Source organism: Trichosurus vulpecula, chromosome 9 (assembly GCF_011100635.1).
Source record: "Trichosurus vulpecula isolate mTriVul1 chromosome 9, mTriVul1.pri, whole genome shotgun sequence".
NCBI classification, from domain to species: domain Eukaryota; kingdom Metazoa; phylum Chordata; class Mammalia; order Diprotodontia; family Phalangeridae; genus Trichosurus; species Trichosurus vulpecula.
This window is the reverse complement of record NC_050581.1, coordinates 13731144-13755028: the sequence shown is the minus strand read 5'-3', so window position 1 is coordinate 13755028 and position 23885 is coordinate 13731144. Positions and strand designations below refer to the sequence as shown.

The 23885-nt window shown below is 42.9% G+C and overlaps 1 protein-coding gene across 1 annotated transcript in view; it reads left to right on the top strand.

Moving 5' to 3' along the window:
• Positions 1-4685: 4685 nt before the first annotated feature.
• The window catches only part of CAPN15 (calpain 15), a 95945-nt gene continuing 76745 nt past the window's right edge, over positions 4686-23885 (top strand). The window contains exon 1 of the mRNA XM_036738439.1: positions 4686-4807. The gene's annotated coding sequence lies outside the window, so the exon portion shown is untranslated. The remainder of the gene's footprint in view (positions 4808-23885) is intronic.

Genomic DNA, 23885 nt, shown 5'->3' with positions numbered 1-23885 from the left:
AGCATTTAAAACACTCTCCCAAACCTAGAATGCTCTCCTTCCTCACATCCACCTCCTGGGCTTCCCTGATTTCCCTTGTGAATCAACTTAAATCCTACCTCTTTCTTTCCGGAGACCTTTCCCAGTATCCTACCCACTGCTAGTGAAGTCCCTCTGAGGTTATGAGATTACCTCCTATTCATACACACACACACACACACACACACACAGAGAGACACATATGTATATATGTATATGTAATATGTGTGTTATATATGCGTGTATGTGTACATCTTGCATGTACGTGGCTGTTTGCATTTTGTCTCCTCCATTAGAAGGTGACCTCTATAAGGGCAGCAACTGTGTTTTTGCCTTTTTTAGTATTCTCTAGTGTATTTAGCACAGTGCCTGGCATGTAGGAAGCCTTTAACAAATGCTTATTGACTGACTGTTTAATTAAATTATTGAAACAAAGGGGTAAAAAAGAAGAGAAACAAAGAAGTAACTTGGACTCTCTCTTCTCTTTGGCCTCAGGCTGCTGGGGCTTCCCAACTCAATTCTCCTTCCCAACCTTTCTATACTTGGGCAGTATTCCAGGATTCTCGTCTGAGGTTGTGAGGTTCAGTGGAAAAAAATCTGGACTAGGAGTCCAGGGCCTGGGCTTGCTGTTGTTGTTCAGTTGTGTCCTACTCTTTGCAACCCCATTTGGGATTTTCTTGGCAAAGATACTGGGGTGGTCCTGCCATTTCCTTCTCCAGTTCATTTTAAAGATGAGGAAACCGAGGCATATATTCATTATTTCATTGCCCTCTAATGGAGGCCTTGTCTGCCTCCTCCCTTGTGAAAGGAATAGCTTGGCCGGCCCAGATCCCAGGGAGCCCAGAGGAAAGGATGACAACCTCACTTCAATCAATCAAGGCAGCAGACATCACTACCTTTTTAAAATGTGCAAATAAAATTGTTTGCACCTTGTGATCCCTTTTTCCAGTATAAACCCCTCTTTAATTGGGTCAAAGAGGCAACATCATGAATGGCTAACTGAACAAGCTAACCATACCTCTGGGGGCTTTTAAATGATGGAAGAAACTTCGACAATGGTTTGATTAAGCAATGGGCCAGTCTGGTGGTGAAAGAGCTCCAGTAAAGTGCATTCAGCAAGATAGCCACTTAAAGGAGAGAGCAAGCTTTAAGCAACATACCCCTTTCCACCAGAAACCAGTGTTGGTTATGGAATCGAGAAAGGACTCCTAGTAACCAAGAGTTGTGAATTTACCCTTCGATCACAAATGTTTCTACCCATGTGCCTCCCCATCATAGTTTCAGCCTATTCTTCCCATGCACCTCCTGGGTGTATTTGTGAGAGAATGTATTTCACACCTTTGAGGAAATGTTCTTATGTCACCTTAATAAATAGTTTTTTTCCTAAACAGTTAGCCCCAGTCCTCCAATAGGAATGGGAAGTGGAGGGGATAGTTTCACTAGTTTGAGGGAAGAGCCATCCCTACCCTCTGGGAGCTACTTTTGCCTTGGGGATAGTGATGATCAGATCGAGGGGCTGGTGAAGATACCTGTCATTGAGTACAGAAATTTACTTACTGCCCCTTGCTAGAACAGGTGAGGCCTAGGACAAGAAATATATCACCTTCTTCCACTCCCAGGGAACTGGCGCCATGACTAACATTAAAGACTTTGGTTTTAGCTCTGTTCGGAGAATAAGGTCTATCCAAGCCTTAAGGATCCCTGGGAACACAATCCTGGCTTCTTAATCCCCTGTGGGTCAGTGTGGCACTCTCTTTTTGTTCTTTTTCCTCTCTCAGGTTCCCTTGCTGAGAATAGAGCACATTAAGAGTTTTGAGGGCAATACTGGCATCTCCTTCCTGGAATCTCTTTGGGACCAACTCCAGGAAGGAGAGACTTTTTTTTTCTCAACAAACACATAAGGGAAGTGTCCCCTCAATATGTCTCAGATTTCCAGTTTGCCTCTCTAGAGACTTCAGAGAATTTCCTTTTGGATGAGATCAGGATCTCTCTCTCTTTGTTGAATTGAGATGTGCCCCTTCCACCAGAAGAGCTTATTCACTCTGTGTATTTTCTGGTATATTCTAATCTGTATAACTTCTTTGATTTCTGTTTGCTCTTAGCTTGGATAATTGGGTTTATTCACTATATGCCATTTGTGATGGTCTTTCATGTAACCTACATTTGGTAGTAAAGGACCAAGCTGGAGGACAAAGCCTGGTATACCCTCCCCCTTAAGGGAAAAAGGCTTTTTGTTCTGAATCCATCCTAACTGTAGACCAGCAATATTCAGCAGGGCAGATGGATACATTTCTAGTTCAGGGGTGGGGAACCTTCAGCCTGAAGGCCACATGTGGCCCTCAAGTGCAGCCCTTTGAATCCAAACTTCACAGAACAGATCCCCTTAATAAAAGGAGGATCTAGAGGGTCATGTGTGGCTTCCAGGCTGAAGGTTCCCCAACCCTGTTCTAGTCTGTTACCCCTCTCTCAGAGAAGAGGAATGTTGGTACTACAATGTTAAACTTAATATGCATGAAAAAACCAAGACGTGAGTAATCTATTTACAGTTTCATATACAATCCTCCTTTCTGGTCTTCTTTGTATAGTAAATGCTTGTTCATTGATGGTTTTCTAGTTCATTGAAAAAAAATTTTTAAAAAGAGGAGGGGAGGTGACTGAAGAGGCAGAATGAGAAAGCTAGGAGAGGTTCTAAAGCAAATGGGAACTGGGAGAAGTTTGAAGTATGATGAGGCTTAAGGTGTTCCTTCTGAAGATGTGAAGACAGGAGGCAGATGGGGATTGAGAAGGGTTTGAGGCAGAAGGAGAAAGTGGTCTTTAGAAGGTCTGGAAAGGCAGAATGAAAACGCAAAATGACCCTGAGGAGATGAGGGGCTTCAAAGAAGCAGATATGTATTGAATAAGGCCTGAAGAAGATGAAGACTGAGAAAGATTGATCCTGTGGAGAACGGGGAGAAGGGGTGGAAGTGTGAGGAGGTAAAATAAGGAGGTTGAGGAGGGACTGGGAGGCATTTCTGAGGAGGCAAAGTAACCCTGGGACTGGAGTAAAGGGGCAAGGGAAAGTGAGAGCACTGAGGGAGCAGCGGGAATCCTTGAGGCTATTGCGAAGGGGTAGGAAGGCCTGGCCGGAGTGGGCGGGCGGGGGAGGGGGGTGTCGAGAAGGCAAGGTGGTAGCTGAGGCTGGGAGGAAAGTGCAGGGAGATGTGGGGGCGTTGAGGAGGCAGGGAAGTTGCTGGGACTGGGGCAAAGGTGCAGGGAGATGTGGGGGCGCTGAGTCAGAGGAAGAGTCCTTGGGGTTGGAGATGTGGAGACACTGAGGGGTCCTTGGGGTTGCGGATGTGTGGGTGCAGTGAGGGCAGGGGGAATCCCTGGGGTTAATGTCGAGGGGGAGGAGGGTCGGGGGTGGGGATTGAAAAGGCAGGGAGGTCCCTGAAGCTGAGGTGAAAGACACATGATATATAGGGGTGCTAAGAAGGTGGGAGTCCCTGAGGCTGGGGCAAAGGTGCAGAGAGACGTGGGATGGACGTGTTCACGAAACAGAGGGGTCCTTGGGGTTAGGGATGTAGGGGCACTAAGAAGCACTGGAGTCCTTGGGGCTGGTTGAAAGGTGCAGGCGCTGAGGAAGCAGAGGGTTCGTTGGGGCTGAGGAGGCGTGTGGGGTGTGTCTTTGGAGCTGGGGTAAATTGGCGGGGGCGGGGGGGGTGTCTTAGGGTAGTCTGAGGAGCTCAGGGCTGTACTCCTCCTCCTCGACCCCCCCCTCCACCGAAGAGCATCCTGGGGTATGTAGTCACAATCCCACTACACGCATCGATTCCTTAGGGTCCAGCCCCAGACAGCCTTGAGACCCTTCAATTAGCTCCTCGAGCACCTTGAGCTCTGAATCCGCATAGAGAACATCCACCCCTACTTGGGGACTTCCAAATGCAACCCGCCATAAGAACAACTACAACTCCCAGCATGCCTCGGCTTGTCCTGGGATGGCCCGCTTCCTGGCTTCCACTCCAGCCTCCCCCTGGCTTTCTGGGGCTTGTAGTCTCGGCGCGCGATTCGCAGAGCAGCTTTCGCTCCCGGCACGCCGTAGCTGCCGGACCCCTTATGGGGGGCTACGCTACGGAGGCGGCGTAAGGCCGGGTTTCTAGACTCCCGAGCGCGCTCGGCTGGGCTCTTCAGGCTGAGGCAGAGGAAACAGTTTCCAAAGCGGCCGGGCTAGCGGCACCGAGCCGAGCCGAGCTGCGGTGCGGGGAGGGAGGCGGGTGGGCTGCCGGCAGGGGCGGCGCTGGTCTCCCAGCTCTCTCCGGAGGCAGAAGTTGTGGCGCGGCGCCCGACCGCCGGTGGAGGGAGGCCCGGGGTCGGGGCCGGGCCCGGCTGGGCTGGGGGGGCCCGGGGCCGCGGGGCGTCTGCGCGGGTGAGTGCGTCCCGGAGCCCGGGCTCTGAGGGCTCCGGGCAGGGCCTTCGCCGCCCTCCTCGGCTCCCCCACGCGGGGCCGCCGGGCCCCACCGAGCCCAGCATTGTCCGCCGCCGAGCGCCGGGGCCGGGCCGGGGAGGAGGGAGGGAGGGGATCCGCACCGCAGCCAGGCCCCTCCCCTCCGCACCCCCTCCCCGCCCCCGGCCCTCCCTCCGGCCGCCCGAGCTCTGGACCTGGGACAGGGAGGAAACGCGGGCTAAGTGAAACTGTTGCAGTCCCGGCCCCGGGCAGCCCCGCCCGGCGCGAGCTCCGTCCGTCCCTGCATCCGTCCGTCGGTCCAACTCGCCGCTCCCGGCGCTCCTGGGCATCCCGAAAAGTCGGCAGGAGGTAGTGCTCATTTATTTATGACCGGAGCCTGTTGTTGCTGTTGCTGTCGCTTTACTGAACTTGCCCGTCCTCTCGGGAGGGAGGGGAGAAGGATGCCCTGGAGGTGGTGGCCGGGAGCAGCCGGTTCCCGCAGCCAAGGGCAGGCAAGTGTGGGCTCCTGACCCAGCTTCGGGGACTCGGGCCCCTGGAGGATGGAGCAGATGCTCGGGCGACCGTGAGCTGGCCGGAGCAGCCTCGGAAGAGAGCGGGGCAGGCGGCCAGCCGGCCCTTTGGTAACCCCGGGGCTTCCAGGGCAGGGAGCGGGGAGGGGGAGGGAGGTGTGGAGATTGTTTTTGAGCCTGGGCCAGAGCAAATGGCCAGAGGCAGGATTTCTGTGGCCTCTGTCCAGATGTCACCTGGAGAGCTCAAGGGGCTAGCTAGCGTTTCTCCTACAGGGTGCCCTCACCCTCTTGCCTGTCCTTGGTTGTCCTTATTCCTCAAATACTGTCTTTTATTTCTTCATTTATATTTTTGGAAGAGGGAGCAGGGGAACCAATCAGTCTAGATTTATAGTCCCCCAAGTCAACACAGGAGGAAGTTTCAGCCTTCATTCCACGTCCATACCCTGTGACCCCAGGAACTGTTGGAGGCCCCACAGACTAGGGGGCCCCTCCTGTGTGGTGGCTTCCAGTTCTTCCTCTTTTCTTATTTCCTGGTTTGTCTTTGGGTACAAAGGGCACCTTGCAGTGTTTCTGAAGAACTTAGTATTGATTAAAACAATATTTACCAGGGTCATGGGGCTACTGTCATAGCCCATGGACTCCAGAGTCCTTCTGGGATAACAGCATAAAGAGACCATTCTAGTGGAGAGAGGGAAAGAATGAACTATCTTTGTTTTAGGGAGGGTAAATCGGGCCTGAGCCTGACCAGATGTGGGAATCCAACTAGAATAGTGAGGTCCATTGGTTTTTACTATAGACAGTAGGACTAAGTGATTTTAGGGACCCCAAAATGAACTCTTGGTCTAGACTTGGAAGTGTTTGGAGTTTCAGACTAGTGAGCTTTCATGTAGAGATCTGTGCTAGGCAGGGTGAGGGAAAGTATACTCTGTGATCTGGGTCATTGATCTCTATGAAACTGAATCTCTACTCAGAATATCTCATTTGTGGAAGCTCAGAAGTAATTTATTTAGCTGCTTCCTCTGAGTGGTGTGTTGGAAAGAACACTGGATTGGGAGTCAAGAGACTTGTGTGCAAGTCCAACTTGTGCTATTAACCATCCCGGTGACTTTGGGTGAATCATTTGACCTCTGAGACTCCGTGTTCTTATCCCTAAAAGGTGCCCTCCCTGGATCATAGGGTTGTTGTTTTTTGTTTATTTGTTTTGGGGAGGGGTATATATTTATAGACCATGCAGCCCTGTATAAATGTGAGCTGCCATTGTGACTATTGTTGTTAGAGCCAAAGTTGACCATTCCTGGCAAGTGTGGACGTTGCTCCTATACAATACCAGCCCAGGGTATTAAGTCCAATTGGATTGTGTGGAGGAGAGTGTACAGGAAAGAACAGGGGGTAATTTTATCTTTTTTTCAGTTCTGAGTGATTCAGATGGGAAGAGGGTAGAGAACAATATTATTCTCTAGTGCCTGAGTCAGCAGAAAGAGTGAACCCATCACCCAATAGATGTGGTTAAGATGGCTCCGAAAGGAACAGATGCCGGGTGGAAGCTGATTTTGCAAGGAGCCAACTTAAACCAAGTCTTAGGTCCATGTGTCCCTTTGTGCTTCACTTGTCTAAAATTCATCCCTTTCTTTTCCTTCCAAGCCTGAAAATCCCCCAAGCCGCTTATCTTTCCAACTTTCTTATGGTTGAGAAAACTGGATTGTATTATACTTTATGTGTGACCTAGTGGAAGATGAGTTCTTTATGGAGAAGCAGGACACTTTTGCTTCCTAGAGCCAAGATTCATTGGCTATGTGATTTTATGCAAGAAAACATGACCTCTGTGTTCTTCAACTTCTCTTTAAAGTAGAGATTCTAGTATCTGCTTTTGTTCTTCTAAGACTCAGAATTTTAATGATTTGAAGCCACCCATTTTACAGAGGTGAAGATTAAGGCCTGGAAAGATTAAAATGATATGTCAGTGGTTGCAGAGCTGGGACTAAGAGTCATGTCTCTCACTTTCCAGCCTAAAGATCTGTTCCACTATACCTTGCTGTCTTGTAGAGATATTGGAAAGATAAATGAGGTCATGGGAAAGAAATTTAAATTCACAGAAAAAAAGTTCTTATATTCGAAGTAGTAGTACTATTACTGACAGGTGCCTGTTAAACATCACACACGTAGTTTAACTCTCTTCTGACCTTGGTATGGCTAATATTGCTAGAAGGTAATAGGCCCAGTGATATAATGGTGGGAATAGTGTATTATATGCTTTCATATTCCCAGCAATACCTAGTACAGGCACATAGTAAATCTCAGCAGAGATTTGTTGAATAAACAGTTCACTTCTTGGCACCTATTTGGTCTGGTTATCTATTAAGTCAGAGGGAATTATTCCTTAGCAAGAATGAATGGATTATCCCCGAATAATTTGTTCCTCCTCCTCCTCTAGGGCACTTGGAATCCCAACTCCCTCACCTCAGATGCTTTCTCTTACACAAGGCCTGTCATGATCCCCTCATTCTGCTATTACTTTGTATATATTTTTTGTATTTATTTACCTAAACACATCATAGTATAGTGAAAAGAGGAGGACTTAGGAAGTCAGGAAATCAGGAAGAACTGAGTTTGAACCTTTCCTTTGATGTTTAATAGCTGTGTGACCCTGGGCAAGTCACTCAGTGTCAGAGTTGAACTGGATGGTTCCCTGTTAGCTCTCAATCTATAATCCTGTGGTTTTGGGACATGTTTTATGTTCCATTAGAATGGAAACTCCTTGAGGAAAGTTGTGTTTTGTTTTTGTATCCGTTGTGTCCAATAATTCATCTGGAACTGTAAGTGCTTAATAAACATTTGTGGAATTAACTTAGCATTTGTGGAAGGTGTGGTACCAGGGAAAAAGCTTAGCGTTAGGAGTCTAGTCCTGGTCATGTCATTAATTGTGTAATGTTGGGCAAGTTAGGACACCATTCGGGACTACCGTTTATTTCTTCACCTATCCAAATGAGGTTGCTTCCAGCTTTAAAGGTCTGTGAACTTCTGTGAATATGTTAAACATTTCTGGATTGTAGTAAATTATTGAGGGGGGGTATCTATGAATAACTGATTTTTACATGGTTTGGAATTCGAGCTTTCTTATTTTGGGGGGATGGTTATCTCTCTTTTGGAACTCAGGGCAGATCTGGGCCAAGCAATGGGCCATTCTTTATTAGGATCATTAGCTGGCGTGAGAAAAGTAGAAGGGTAGAAGGCTGCTTCCTTTGCTCTGAAAAAAAAATAACGGAACGTGCCTGCCTTTTCATCTCCTGGGATAGGGTAGACATGTCTGAGTTAACTTTGCTTTGCCTCACCTTTTGTCCTTCCTACTTTATTGTGCAGTTATTTCTAGGTTGCTTGTGTTACCTGCTCTGTTGATTGGAGTCTCAAAGTGAATGAAGTTGGTGATGGACAAGAACGCAGATACACAGTCTTCCCACTGGATTCGTAGACGTCAGGCTACCCCTTTTTGCTGTGTGTTACTTTTTACTTCTTGAAGCTGTCAACCAAGTTCTAGACCTGGAGTTGGGAAGGGTTTGGTTTTGCATTCTGGATTCACCCCTTCCTGGCTGTGTGACCTTAGGCAAGACACTTGACCTTTCCAAGGCTGAGTTTGCTCATCTGTCTCACAGGCTTGTTGTATGGATCAAATCAGAAAGTGCTTTATAGACATAAAGTGCAAAGTCAGCTGCTGCTGTTTTAGTGCTGGACACAGTGCTCCAGGCGAACCACATTTTTAGTCTATAGTTGTTTCTTGGGTTCTTCCAGTTGGTGTGGAGATGTCCCATCTGCTAAATAGGGTTGTTGTTTGTTCTTTGTTTTTGTACAGGACCTTGATTTAGGAAGAAGATACGATTTGCAAGTAAATTGGATTTAAGTGAGGGAGGGCTGTGCAAGGTCACCAGCCTGGATTCCTCCTCCTTCTAGGTCCAATGGCAAGATACAGATCAGGACTACTGAAGCTAAGGTCTTTCCAAGTTCTCACTTTGACTGAGGGTTACAAAGTATGGAGAAGCAAGGTCAGGGAGAGGAGCCCCTTCCAGCACAGGGATTTTGCTTGTGGTATTTCATTGTTTTTTGTCCTAAAGCTTTTACATGATAGCTTCTAGAACTCCCTGTGTTGTTTTTTAAAAAAATGTAGACCTTTCCCAGGTATGAGGGTGTTGACATAATGGTGTTTTGGAGGAGGAAGAGGAATATAATTTGGTATTGCTGGAGTACCATATCTAGGAACAAAGATATGCCTGGGAGAAGCCTGAGAGTTTGGGTCTATTGAAGGGTAAATCTTAAATGTTGAATTAAGACTTCTTGCTGTCTTCTCACCATACTGACTGCTTTGTGGCCATCCTCTTCATCTCCTCTCACAGAAACTTTGGACTCCACACCTGGGAGTCCTCCACACAATCCTCCAGTGAACTTTTGCCTTATTTTGTCAGGGCCTAGGCGTTCATGTTACTTTCTACTGTCTCTTCATTATGCCTCCTCTCCAAGGTCATTTCCCCAGCCTTCCCCACATTCCTCTGTGTATCTGTCCGTCTGTCTATCTATATCTAATTTTTACAGCATTGAATGAAAATGTGCAAACTATCTTACTCCCTCTGTCACTGTTAATTGTCTGGCAATTTTATCCAGTTTGGTAGACTCTTCTAACTCCCCAGCAGTTGAGAGGAAGCTATGATGACTGCTGTCCCACCAACTCTTTCCCCAGGTTCTAGGACTTGGCTGTTGGTTGTAAGACAGTCAGCCTGGAAGACATGCTTGAGTGGGGGCTGGAAGATATCACAAGGAAAACAAGTCAATAACAGCTCTAAAATGTCACCGGTGTGTTTGCACCCAGTCAAAGACAATCATTGCAGGCCTCCTGATTCCTCTGACTTTATGACTCCCATAAAGAGTGGCCAAGTGGTCAGTTGCTAAGGGGGCTTTTCCTTCTCTTTCCCTCCTTTCACATTTCTCAGGAACATTGTCAATTCCCCTCCTCACCCTGAAATTCCTCACTCCCATTTTCTTGAGCTTTGAGTTACTTTTAAGATACTTTCTTTTGTGGGTGAAATGAAAAAGCTAATCAGGTTTTAGGCTTGATCTGGAGAGGTAGTGGGAGTAGACCTGGACTTAGAGCCGGTGGATCCAGTTCCAAGGTTGAGGCCTGGCTATTACTGCGCTGTCCTATTGAGGTAATAGAAAAAGCACTGGACTTGAAGCCTAGAGACCTTCCTTGTACTTCGCTTTTCTTCTTTCTTTAAATTGTGTGGCCCTCCCTGTATTGGACCACTATGTGAGATGACGCAGAAATCTCAAGTTCTGTCTCCTACCAGGGATGGGGAGGCCACCTGTGACCCTCTAGGTCCTCAGGTGTGGGCTCTTTGACTGAATCCAAACCTCACGGAACACCTATTTGTTCTGTGAGGTTTGGACTTAGTCAAAGGGGACACACCTAAGGACCTAGAGGGCCAGATGTGGCCTCGAGGCTGCAGGTTCCCCATCCCTGGATCTGACCTATACCTTTCTCTAACTACTTGCTATGGGTTGTAATATTGTAAGAGAAATTGTAGATTGGCCCTGTCTACCTTATGGACTTTTTTTTAGTCGTTAACAATTCTAGACCAGTAAAGCAAAACTTGTGTCAGCTCCTCTGTGTCTTCCTTCACAACTTAGGACTAGGTTTCAAGTTTCATTTTTGAGCTTCTGAGAATGCTTTCCCTGCCATTGTACCTATTATTTCAAAGAGACCTATTTCCTCTTGCTTCCCCGGCACATAAATCCAGATGACTCAGTGAATGAATTGAGAGTCCCCTGCCAACAGACGTTGCCTGTGGGCTAACCATAACCAAAAGAAATCTCAGGCTCAAAGAAATACTTTGAATAGAATTATTTTAGTACTGCAAAGAATAGTAATTTTATTGGTATGGATTCGCTCTCCACCAACATAGATTGCAACTCCTCCTCACCTTAGTAGATAATCCTGGCCAGAAAAATCATGATCACCCTCTTGCTAGCCTCTCCAGGAGAAATTGATTTGTTCTCAGATAGTAGAGATAGCCTTTCCATCTTGGTAGGACCTACTGGCATAGCCTTTAAGAGTTCAGGGTCACCTCTTACCTCCATGCCGCAAAGCGCCACAGTGTACTGGAGTAGAGGTTAAAGATGATTAGAAGGCTGGAAACTGATTCCGAGGAGGTAAGTTGAATGTAAGGAAACTTTCAACCAAACTTTGAGTACTTAGTTCTCTTTTTGAGTCTGGCTTCACTCAGGCTCAAAGATTTGGGAAGAGTTCTGGTTTGACCCATTACCTTAAAGACATTGTGACCCCACAGCACTGAGTTTTATACTGTTTCTGGGTCTCAGTTTCCCCATCTGAAAAATGAGATTAAATAGCGCTGATAGCACTGCCTCATGTGTTTGCAAGGAGACATTAATGATTATAAAGTGCCAGGCCAACAAAGAGAGCTATAGAAATTCCAGAAAATAATGGTGATAGTTTTATAACTTGTTTTAGCCCCACCACCGGCTCTGAATCTCAAGGATTTGAGGGGTTGGATGCTTCTATTCAGGTTTGTTAATATAAAGTGCTAATTAGTTGTGTTTTTCAGAACCACAGCCATCAGCTTTTATTCTTTCTTTTTGATCTTAGGTAGCTAGTTTCCAGTTTTCAGCAAAACCTCTGCAATTCATTCTCCAGGGGTCAGAAGTTGTCAGATGGTGTGATCTTCCTGGCATTATAAATAAACCATTAATGAGCAATACTTCCTCATAAAGATAGTCTGTCCGATTTATCATTGGTGTTTCTGTATCTACTCATTCCTGTATAGTCTTGCACCATCCTGCCTTAGAACTCGACCTTATTTGCCTAGAGTGAAGGATGCATGGCACAAAATGAAGAAATGGGTTTGAGATACCCTTTTTTTTTTTGAAATGGGTTTGAGATACCCTTTTTTTTTTTTTAAGGAAGGAAGTAGATCAGGAACATAGTAAGGAGCAATGTATCTTCTTCTAAACTGAGAGTGAAGCCATTTAAGCTTTTGTTTAAAAACCCAAATAAAAGAAAATCCACCCTCACCCGTGAAGTATCACTTATCATAATCAGTATTGTAACTTGGGGAAAATCTTTGACCCCAGCCAAGATAAGGTATGTTTTATGACAGCACCAACATCAGCAAAAAATATTTCTCCCTTTATCTACAGCATGCAGTTAAATTTTATGGACACCCTTTATTTTTTACATCATGTTATTTCTAGATATTCTAAAACCACCAGTAAGAACTCTTTTGTAATAAAGAAAAGCAGTTAGGCAAAACCAATTAACACTGACCTCATCTGAAAGTGTCTACCACATTCTTCACCCATAGCCCCAGACTTCTTCAACAAAAGGAGAGAATGGTGTTTTCATCACCTACTATGCAGGTCCAAGATAGGTAATTAAGATTATCCAGAGTTCAGCTATTTTTTGTTGTTCTTTTTGTTTACATAATTGTAGCCATTATGAGTATTATTTTTAAGGTTCTGTCTACTCCTCTCAACGTCAGTTTATTTAGGACTTCCCGTGTTTCTCAGAATTCCTTGTGTTTGTTATTTCTTATGATGCGATAACATTCTGTTACACTTATATGCCACATTTTGTTCAGCCATTCCTCAGTCATTGGCTACTCATTTTGTTTCCAGTTTGGGGGGAATTTTCACTTTAAAAAAGTGTAATCTTCATGGGAGTCTCTATTATTGTTCCTTTTTCTCCTTCACCTGGAACCCATAGCGCAGTCACAGCTGGTACAATTCTCTCTTCATGGACTTTGTCCATTGATCTTCTGGGGATGGTTTGTAGGTGTTTTGGCAAACCAGTGCTGTTGGTATTCATGGACCTTGGATTCAGAGGTCATCTAGTCCAGTCCACACCCAAATCATAAATGCTATTACAGGGACTCTGACAAGTACTCACCTAGCCTCTGCTTGAAGACCTTAAAATGATTTGGACCTGGCTACTTCTAGTGCTAAATGGCATTAATTGGTTAATTTGTTGTCTGAGGTCCGTGCCTCTTCTTTTTTTCAATTACAATTTTTTCTCCAATTATCAAGCATGTATTTTTCTCCCTCCTCCCTCCTTTCCTCCAATTCTCTCTTCCCTCCCCCCAACCAAAAAGGAAAAAAAAAGGAACAAATATGCAGCATATTCAAGGAAAACAAATTTTCCGTATTAGACATGTTATGGCTCTGCTTCCTGTAGAATGAGTGACGGGTACAGCCTTATTCCCTTGTCATTTATGAGACCCAGCAGATCTTAGAAACTCTCACCAATCCCATTGTACTAATTTAGAACCTTGCCCTTCATCTTTTTGGCCTGGGACACTGAAATAGTGTGAGTATAGAACCAAGGTGGTCTATTTGGCTCTTAAACAGGGGCAGCTGTGTTTTCTTGGACTGGTTAAGCCAAAGCTGCTGTTGTTCCTAACTACTTTGTGTTCCCCTTGGCCTTCTAGTCCTCTCTGGTTGGCTGAGGACAGATTGAACTTCAAAAGACAAAGTCCCCAGGAGGGCATGTTCAGCTCTAGTTTTGCATATCTAACTGCTGCTCTTTCCTTTTCATTAGGCTCATTTACAATGCCACCCTCCCCATTTTGGAATATGAGTGAACCGATTAGTTTTTTTTAAAGCACATACTGTATCAGATCTTTAGATTTTTTCTGAAGAAGGATCTCCTTATTCATTGTGCTAGCTTGTTCCACTAGTTGAACACTCCATCTTCCAGTGTCTCTGCACTGGTCCTCCCTAATCCCTAGAATGCACGTCCTTCTATGTCCTCCTCCCAGAGTCCCTCGCTTCCTTTAAAATGCAGCATAAGCATCTGAAGTCTTTCCTGATCTCACAGTTGCTAGGGCCCATGCCAGACTACCTAATATTTAATGACTTTGCATATATTTGTATTTATTCACTTTGTATTCATGCCTTTTATTTTTATATTTTATATGTAATTTGTTATCTCTCGCATTAGAATATAACATTGTGAGTAGGCATTTGTATCCTCAGAATCTAGCACAGTGCCTGGCAAATAGCTGGTGCTTAATAAATTCCTGTTGATTAATACTTTAAAATTATGGAAAGCTGATGAATATTGCGCTGAGGTTTGTGCTTTGCACTTCTGGTCATTTCAGTGGGATTGGAGGGGTGCTCCCACAGGACCCTTTCTCCCTCAGATTTGGATCCTATACTCACTGTAGCATTGTTTTGCTATCAGTGAAGTTTACTTTAAAACATTCACTAACCTTTTAAGAATGATTAACCTGGGAGTTTAATGTGTTTCTGTCCGGAGCCAACACTGTTTCTGGAATAGGTAGTTGCTTGCTAAGGTGTTCCATGCCCTTTCCCTTAAGTAAATATGTATGTGTTTGGGGGTGCAGAAAAAAGTATTATATATGCCTTATAGTATGTATAGTGTGCAAAAAAAATCAAAACCTTCCACACACATAAATACAAAATGATTCCTCACAAAATAATTAATCCCAGTTTTTTTTTAGCCAGCTCTTTAGTGCATTTTAAATGTTTTGATTTCAGAGTGGTCCAGGTAGTATAAAATTGGCTATTACAACAGTCGCCTAACAATTCTTCTTGCTTCCAGCTTCTTTCTCCTGTGATTTGTTATATTGATACCAAATTAATCTTCTTTAAGAAGAGTACAGGTCTGATTTTTGACACTCTCCTGTTTAAAGAACCTCAGGGGCTCCCTGTAGCCTGCTATATTAAGACCATATTCCTTTATCTGATATCCCAGGACCACTGTAGTTTGACTTTAACTTAGTTTTGCAATTTTATCTCATACCATTCACCTTCATTTACTACACACTTCATCCAAATTGGGCTGCTTATTGTTCTTAGGACACATCCTGCACTTTCCTGTCTCTGAAATTTTGTTCCTTCAACTAGACTCTCCTTCATCTACTTCTATTGTAATTCCATCCATCTATCCTTTAAGAAGATATAGATGAAATGATACTCATGAATCTCTCCTCATCCTCCCTACTTCAGAAATAGGCTTTCCTTGTTCCTCAGAACTATCAAAGCCCTGTTACTTTCTTTTATATACTTATTTTCTGTTTTTTACTAAAGCTATTTATGTATGTCTCTTCTCTTTCCTCTTGTCAGCTCATTGAGGGCTGGTACTATGTTTTGATCATCTGTCTGCCCTAGTCATTGACAGTGTTCTGTACCAGAAGTGTCACACGCGGCTGCCATGTGGCCCACTCCTCCGTGTTGTAGGAACCAATTAAAATGTGATTGGGAAATATTTAACAAAATAAATAGAAATACAATAAAACATGGATAATAATATATTTTAAAATTAAGTCAATTAGTGCCCTGCAGGGATTCTTTTGTACAGAGTAGTGACCCTGTTCCTGTTTGTGTTTGACACCACTGTTCTGCATTATGCAGTTAATTTCTTTTTTGTTGAGTTGATAGGAATTACACCCTGATAACCTATTTTAGGATTTAATGAAAACTTAAACATTAGCGTCAAGCATCTTCTTGGCTGCTCTGCTGTTGAGAGACTTTACAGGTAGCTTGTTCTAGATGAAGTTTCAGTAACAAAAAGGTAGGTGGTGAAATCCCATTCATTTTCTAAGACTTGTCAATTCTCCTTTTCTGTTTTCCCCCTTGTTTTTCTCTTCTTTGTATCACATAGCTAGTACATGTTTAACTCTGCATGATATCTCTAGCATTTCCAATAGATAGTTGTTTCCGCTTCTCCTTTCCACTTCAGAATGCCCCAACTGGGCCCTATTCCTTGTTTGCCAGATTCCTTTCCAGCTGTTAGAGTTTTTAAGACCCCCAAGTGGATGACAACAGATGGAGCCCCGCCTCCCCCCCCCCCCATCCAGCTTAATCGTAGATTGAGTATAGGTAAATAAGTCAAGGGACCTGGATTCTGTTCCTTACTCTGCCACTGACTTTCTGGGTGGCTTTGGACCAGACTTTAAAACCTTTTGGTGCCTTGGTTTTTCCATTTGTAGAATGCAGATTCTACTTGTGTCCTATTTCATAGAGGTCCTGGAAGAAATAATTAACTGAGAAGTGCTTTGAAACAAAGTACTGAGTAACCCCCTGCGGCCCTGACTCTATCCTCTCCTGCTGGTTGACAATGTACGTACAATCCCTTCCTTCCCACTCCATTACCTTTCTTTGTCAGACCTGACAGCTTGCATCTCCAACAGGAAAGTTAGACTCTCCTGGAATGGGGTTGTAAAACCTTTGGTCTAGGTGGCATCAACCAGCCCCTCTCTAACAACAAGCTGTTGCCTTCCCAGTCAGTATCACATCTTCCCAGCAGAACGTGTATTTTGGGGATATGCTTTGGATCAGAGGAATTGGGGTGAAGTTGGCATGTCCCCAGCCTTCCTTCTTTTCAGAGGTTCCTCTTTGCTGTGATTGAGTGTAGTAGATTGGGTGGAGGGGGAATGTTTAAATAAGTAGGTTTTCTGACCCTAATTATGTGTGATGACTATCGGTAATAGGTAGAAAAACCCTGAGGAGAGGTTCTAGAAGAGTACGAGATTATGAACTGGGTGAAGTGTGATGAAATTGAACAAGACTCTGTGGTTTGACCCCAGACAGAAGCATGGCATGTGTTAATTGGGCCAACATGGGAGGATGTTAGCAGGATCCCTGGAGAAGGTCTGAATAAATCCTAAAATTCTATCAATATTATGCAAGGCAGAGGACTTAGAAAGTTCCCTTTCCTGTGGATGTTTTCTTTGAGGCCAGCCGAATTAAGGGCAGAGCTTGAGGGTCAGTCCATATGGTGATAAGAAAAGTACTGTTTTTGAATTCTCTTGGCTTTCACACCAATGGTACATAGTTACAGTAGCTTTGTACTTCCAAAGCTCTTTCCTCACAGCAACCCTGTGAGGTGGGTAGTATCAGTAATATTGTTCCCATGTTGCTTATGAGGAAATGGAGGCTTAGAAAGGTGAAGTGATTTTCCCAAGGTTACACACTTGATACATGTTACAGCTGAAATTTGAACTCTGCCAAGTAAAACACTAGCGCTCAGTCCCCTACACTGGGCTGCCTTCCTATACAATTATAATGACTCACAGGATATATAACATTGGAAAGTTTACAAACTATTATTTCCAGACTATCATTAGGCCTTGGCCTACTTCTTTTCCCATCACAGTCTGAAAAAAATCTATTAAAGCATGTTGAAGGTACTGTGAATTTGGCAGAGAGGGAATGGACATTTTTGGCTAGAACTGAGACCCTAGGGCTTAGGGGAGGAACTTTGAGCTTGAAGTTGGTCTTTGCAGCATGCGTGAGGCACGTCTCGTCCTTCTATACCAAAGTGGAACTCTGTGTGGGATGGTGAAAGCTTCGTTAGTATTCCTGAAGCCATTTGAAAACATAAATGTGATTACTAATTACTGTTGGCAGTGGGCTTGTTATTTCAATGATAAGATTTGCTTTTGTTGAGAACCTCGGAGAGAGGCCGTGTGTAAATACAGTGTCGTCGTCGTAGTTGTCATCCTCATTATCTCTGCTCTTTGGTTTCTAGCTGGGTTAACAAAACAATAATCATAACAACCGGCACTTATATAGACTCAAAGGTTTGCAGAATTCTTTACATATATGATAACACTTGCTCCTCATAACCACCCTGGGAGGCAGGTGGTATTCCTATTACCACCTTACAGATGAGGACAGTAAGGCAGACAGAGGTTAGATGACTTGCCTGGAGTTACAAAGCTAGTAAGTATCTGAGGCTGGATTTGAACTTAGGTCTCCCTGACTCCGGGTTCAGCACTTTATCCACTGCTCTACCCAACTGCTTTAATTACCTTAATATGACTAGGCACTCACAATTGCCTGGCATTGTGCTTGGTAGGTCCCTAGTAGAGATTCGTTCTGCTGTGTCTGTATTTGTGAGTTAGCTTAAAATCAAGAATGCATTTATGTGAAACCCTGACTATCTGAAGATGACCTATTCACCACCTTCAGTAGAGCTTGTGTTTTAGATTGGGTTTTTAGTAATATGGTTTTGTTATGTTACATCTCCCAGGATAAGAAAGGGCCCTTCTAGAACCATACTTGAGAATCATTGGACAGAATCATTTCTTTCAAAGCCACCTATTTATACACTCAGTAACTCAGTTAGAGAGTAGTACCATGGTGCTAATGATCCGTAGGGTTATGGGTTCATTTTCCATGCTGGCCAGTTAAATTTATACTGAAAATTCGGTTCTGTGTATATGAATGGCCCTAGCAAGAAAGGCAAGAATGGATAGTTGGCTCAGTACAACCTGTAGCAGTTTCTAATGGTAAAAACAACAATACCTGACATTTATATTGCTCTTTAAGGTTTGAAAGGTGCTGTATCTACTCAATATCATTTGATTAGGGAAGTAGCTTATAGTGTATATCCTATGGACAACAGGTGACATGTTTTGAGATTACAGGGCTATGCTGCCAAAACTTTTTGGAGAGGTTAATTGCCTTGATGTCACTGACAACCTTCTTGTGGTGAGATTGGATGTTAGATACTAGTGGTGATGTATAGGTATTTAATAGGAGCATCTTTATGCTACCATCCTTGAATGTATTAGAAGTAGTATGTGGGTCCCAGCTTCAGTTCATTTAGAAGCTGTATACTTGATAATGTCTCTCTTTTTTTCCATGAACAACTGTTCTTCAGGTGGGTTATATTTCTCTTTCAGAACAAAGCATTTGATTCTTTACAGTTACTGAGGTATCAATGGGTTCTCATGTTCTTCTTGTATCCATTTTAATTAACACCTTGAACATATGCCACAATGACTGTCCTACCTCTGTATTTACTTTAGTCCAAATCTAGGCCACTGGTCCTATGAAAAACTAGGACAATGCCTCCAGAATGAGGGCATAAAGAATAGCATTTCAGGGAAGCACCAGATTCTGTGGCAATAGAGACTTTTCTATAACTTGAAAACTCATGATGTCATAGCTTATGGACAGTAGTTGAGCCTCTCCTAAAGCAGCCAAAGCTGTTGACTTTGGTGGTACAAAAGGCTATTCATTAGAGTTTGAATGATGGAGCGCAGACTTGAGCATTGACAGCACTGTAGGAAAGAGAAGAGTATATCCTTTGGGTAAGAAATAGAGTGCAATGGTCCTCTAGCGCAGGTGGTTAGTGCCCCTTCTCCTGAAAACTCATTTTTGCTTAAGGAGACTCTCATGTGGGATTTATGGGCCTTGAGTGAACTACACTGACTCCATCTTGTGACTCAAATCATTTTCTATTCAATTGTGGGTCCAGTCCAATTTCTGTCTTGTGAAAAAAACTTTATTCAATTATGAAAATTGTGAGAACACTTTATTTCATTGTTTGAACCTAGCCCTGTGTGGCTGGGAAGCTGGACCACCTGTTGCTTAGACACTCTTAACCGAGGACCTAGATTGTGCTGACCAGAAACCCAGTCAGATCTGAAAATTGATGCAAGGAATTTTCTCACAATTAGACATCTCAAGTGGCGTATATATGTATGTGCATGTGTGTGTATGTGTGTGTGTATGTGTATGTATATATATATACATATACATATATACATACATATATATCTGAAAACCGGTCACATTCTGGTCCATCAGTTACTGTTTCCTTGTATCTTTGATTGAATATAGACACTTGCGGGGAAGTGGGACACCTCTTTTTCTAATTTCAGGGACTTGTACCTGTTTGCTCTCCCCCTCCCAATTTGGAAAGTCCCTAATCTTTCCTCCAATTAGAAATCAGATGATCTAATCTGGTATCCTGGTTTGTAGCTTGTTAATTATTTTCCTTTAATGCATAAAAATCTGTCTCCCCCTATATTCGGGAGGAGACAATTCCAAGCTGAGGAGTCTTGGTCCCAATTTGTTATGCAGTTGGCATGCATTGCTTAATAAATCAATATGCTTGGAAGCCAGAAACTGATTCCTCAGTCATTTTAATCACTCATCACATTCAACTTTGCATTTGAGTGGTTGTTGGCCATCACTCTGTTATTTCTGTAAGCTGGTGTGAAAGGAACCAAAATCATTCTGAAGAATAGATGTGGCTGTACACACATCAAAGCATTTCTCACCTGTACCTTCCAGGTAAGGTACAACTTCATAAGATTTTGTTCCTTAATTAGTTTTCTTAGTTAAGTAAAACTTCTTAAGAAATAGCATTGAATGGTATTAAAGATCTTCCCTTTGAGAGACATTGTGCTAGGCATTGGGAGAGGTAGAAAGATGAGGCATAGTTCTTTTCTCAAGAAGCTTACAATTGGTAAGACGTACTCAGATAATATCTGCAGTTGTAATATAGTTTGGCATCTGGAGGGTATCCTCTGCATATTGGTCTACAAAAGATATCAGTAACTATCTGGTTGCTGAGAGCTGATGACAGCACCAGACCCTGCCGGATGATGAGAGCTGTGCCTTTGGAAGAGAATTCATATTGATGGGCTTGGAGATAAAACTCTTGTTTGGCAGAATTGCAGCATAAATGTTTTATTTTTCCATATACACACACTTAATTTCATTTAATATTTGTACTAAAGCCTGTGTATAATGTGTATGTGCTTTTTAAATGTCTCTTGTGTATTCATTCCTTTACTAAAGTTCATTGTATATAGAAGCGACTCCGAATTCTCAGTGTTTACCAGCAGGGAGAAACTTCTGGTAAATCTTAGCAAGCCTGAAAGGCTTGAACTGTGTTTATCAGGGGATCAGCCCAGAAAAGTTCAGAAGGGCTTATCAGCAGAAGGTTGGTCAACCAATAATGATTTTTTTTCACCACAGCATTTCATGAAGATGCCAGGCTAATAAGGTGTAGAAGGGCTCTAATCCGTATCAGTAGAGTGTATATTTGCATCATTGAAATAATGATTCCATTAAGTATCAAATTCTGTCTTAGGTTAGGTCACTACAGTTACATCTGTGGGTCAGAGGGTATGTGTGTTGTTCTCTGAGATTGTATGCTTAAGGTTAACATGTTCTGTTTTTTAAACACATGCTTGTGGATATTGAAACCTTTTTGATAATGATCCCATGACTGTTAGTCAAGGATGCCTCTTGAAGCTTTGTGAGGTAGATATGACGCTATGTGGGAATGCTATTTGATTAGATAGAGAATAAAAGTGACTTCCTATTGGTACTATTTTTGTAAAGTAATAGGATTGTTCGTACATAGTTATTTGCATGTTGTCTTCCCCATTAGACTGTGAACTCTTCAAGAGCAGGGATTCTCTTTTGCCTTTCTTTCTATTTTCAATGTTTAACCCGATGGCATATGGTAGGTACTTAATAAATGTTTATTGACTGCCTAATTGGATAAGATTTTGAAGGCATATTCTAGTCAATCAGCTTGTTATCCAGTAACATTCCATCTCAATTATCTTGACCAGTGTGTTTTTAATCTTATTTTTAAAGAATCTTTAGAAGATTCCACCATGACCCCTCATAACCTGTTACAGTATTGAATAGCTTTCTCTGTCAAAGTTTTCCCTTAAGTCCATTCTAAAGAAATACATCTTACTCTGTAATCGGTGCTATGTAACCCTGTTTTCTTTGTTTTTTAGTGGATATGGAGAACAATTGGTTTCTATTTCTGCATGAAAATCCTTCTTGCACCTAGAACTGTTAAACTTTCTCACTTCTCTTTTTCTAGTAAAATAATCTTAAGTCCTTTCTCCTTTCCCCAGAGGTCTTACTTTGCAACTCTTTAATCATCTTTGCCACCTTTCTCTGAAACCTTGCCAAATTTTCCTTTTCACTTATTGTAGATATCTCCAGCTTGCTCAGAATAGGTTAGAGTCTGGGATACCAGTCTTTTTTAGGCTGAGGCTCTTCTCAAATGTATCTGTTAAACCCTGACTAAATAATGGTTATTTTGAGTCTGAAGTAAGACATTTCCATGAATGGTCTGCAAGGTAGACCAGAGGAGAGATTGTAGAAGAAAGGAGGTTTTCTTAGCTTAGCATAATAAAGTACACATTTCTATACTAACTTGTACAGTGCTTGGCACCTAAAAGGCATTTAATAAATGTTTGTTAATTGATTAATTGTTGTAGTATAGGCTGAAAAAGGTGGATTATTCTTCCAAAAGTTTGTACAAACAAAACTTTTCACACATCACACCACTCATGTACCATAGTATTAAGTGGTAGAAAGTTGCCAGCTTTCTCTGATGTATATTATTGAGGCTGCTCTGCAGCTGCATTCAGAAGGCATTTGGCTTCTTTAAAGCTCAAAGTTGACATCTACTTAGCTTGTGACCGACCCTTCTGTTCTCCCAACTGAATGTCCAGACTTTAGGCACTTGTAGTTAAAGAGCTTTGAGCAGTCATCCTTTATTAGGCAGCCATAGGCTCACATTCTTTTTTGGAATACCTCACTGCACTGTATGGACTGCAGTACTCCCAATTTTGCTTCTAAGTCTTAGCTAATTTTCTGTCTAATTTATAGGTTTGAATCTGATCTTTAAACCCACTTAAGCTGTCTGGTGAAAGACCATGCTATCTGCACTTCAGCCATTATCCCTCCCACTGGACGCTTGGACTCTGCCCTGGGATCTGGGTTCTAATAAATGAGTTTTTGCTTTATCTTGCCTAGAACTGGGTCATGATACCACTTTTCAGACATTTCCAAACTGTGCCACTATATGTATACCTCCCCCACCTTTCTAGCTTCTCTTTGTTGTTCCCTGACCCTCATCCCATTAGCATATAAGCTCCTTGAGTACAAGGGCTGCCATGTTTTATTGTCTTTATATCTTCAATGCTTAGCACAGTGCCTTAGCACATAGTAAGCACTTAAGTTTGTTGTAATCGCCATCACCTTCCTGGCTGTGAAGGAAGCTACAAGAAGCCTGAATGGGGAGAGTGCTCAGTGAGATTGTTGTCTTGTTTTGCCTGAGCCCTAGGAGCATTTCCTTGAGCTTCCATTTTTAAAAGATACTTTAAAAAAAAAAAGACACTTCAAAACCCAATTCTCTGATTCAAGCCTTTTTCTGAAATATGAGCAGGACAAAAAGGTCCCTTTTAGCCTCTCTACTCTGCAATTGAATTACTTGGGGGGGTGTTATTTGTTGTTTTAAAAACTGTTTTGAGGGGTTGTCAGGCTTATTACTTGAGTATAGCGTTGAGATAGATCATAAACCCCTCAGAAACAGTACCATGTCTTCATACCTTAATGATTTGGGTTATATTGCACAAAGATTTTTGCTTGATTAGCATGATAGAATTAGATGAGAAGTGACAATTGACCTTTCTCCTGTCATTTTCAGAAGGCAAAAGTTTTATAAGTCTTTATTTCCCAATATTGGAAAAAGAAAGAAGTTCTCTTTTTCCATCTTCCTCTTCTCCAGGTAGCCTTCAAAGCTCTTTTCCTGGTACTCTTCTTTTTTAAACCACTTAAAAGTGGCTGCTCCATGGAAGAATAATGCAGGTGTCAGTTTTAACTATAGTCAATTTAGAAAGAACGGGAGGATAGAGCTGGCCTTCCACATTAACTAGGCATAAAAACATACATGCTCCAGGAAGAAGATGAGTAAAGCAAATTGAAAAAATTCATTGTAGAACTCAACGCCTGTGTATTTTTTTCACAATTGAACCCTGCTTCCTGACTCTAGAACCAAGGATTTTTAACCTTTTTTGTATCTTGGACCACCTTAGCAATCTAATGAAACCCATGGATCCCATTTCAGAATAATGGTTTTAAATAATTGTGAAGGAAATGGTAAATTCCAGGTAGAAGTTAGTGAAAATAGAGAAAACCCTGAAATCTATTCATGGAGCCCCTCTCCCCCAATCCCAAGTTAAGAATCTTTGCTCTATCTCATGTTTGTTTGCTTGCCCCTTGAATCTGTCTTTGGTCCTGCCACTAACTCTGCTTCCAATTCTGACAGTACTTTTAGCCTT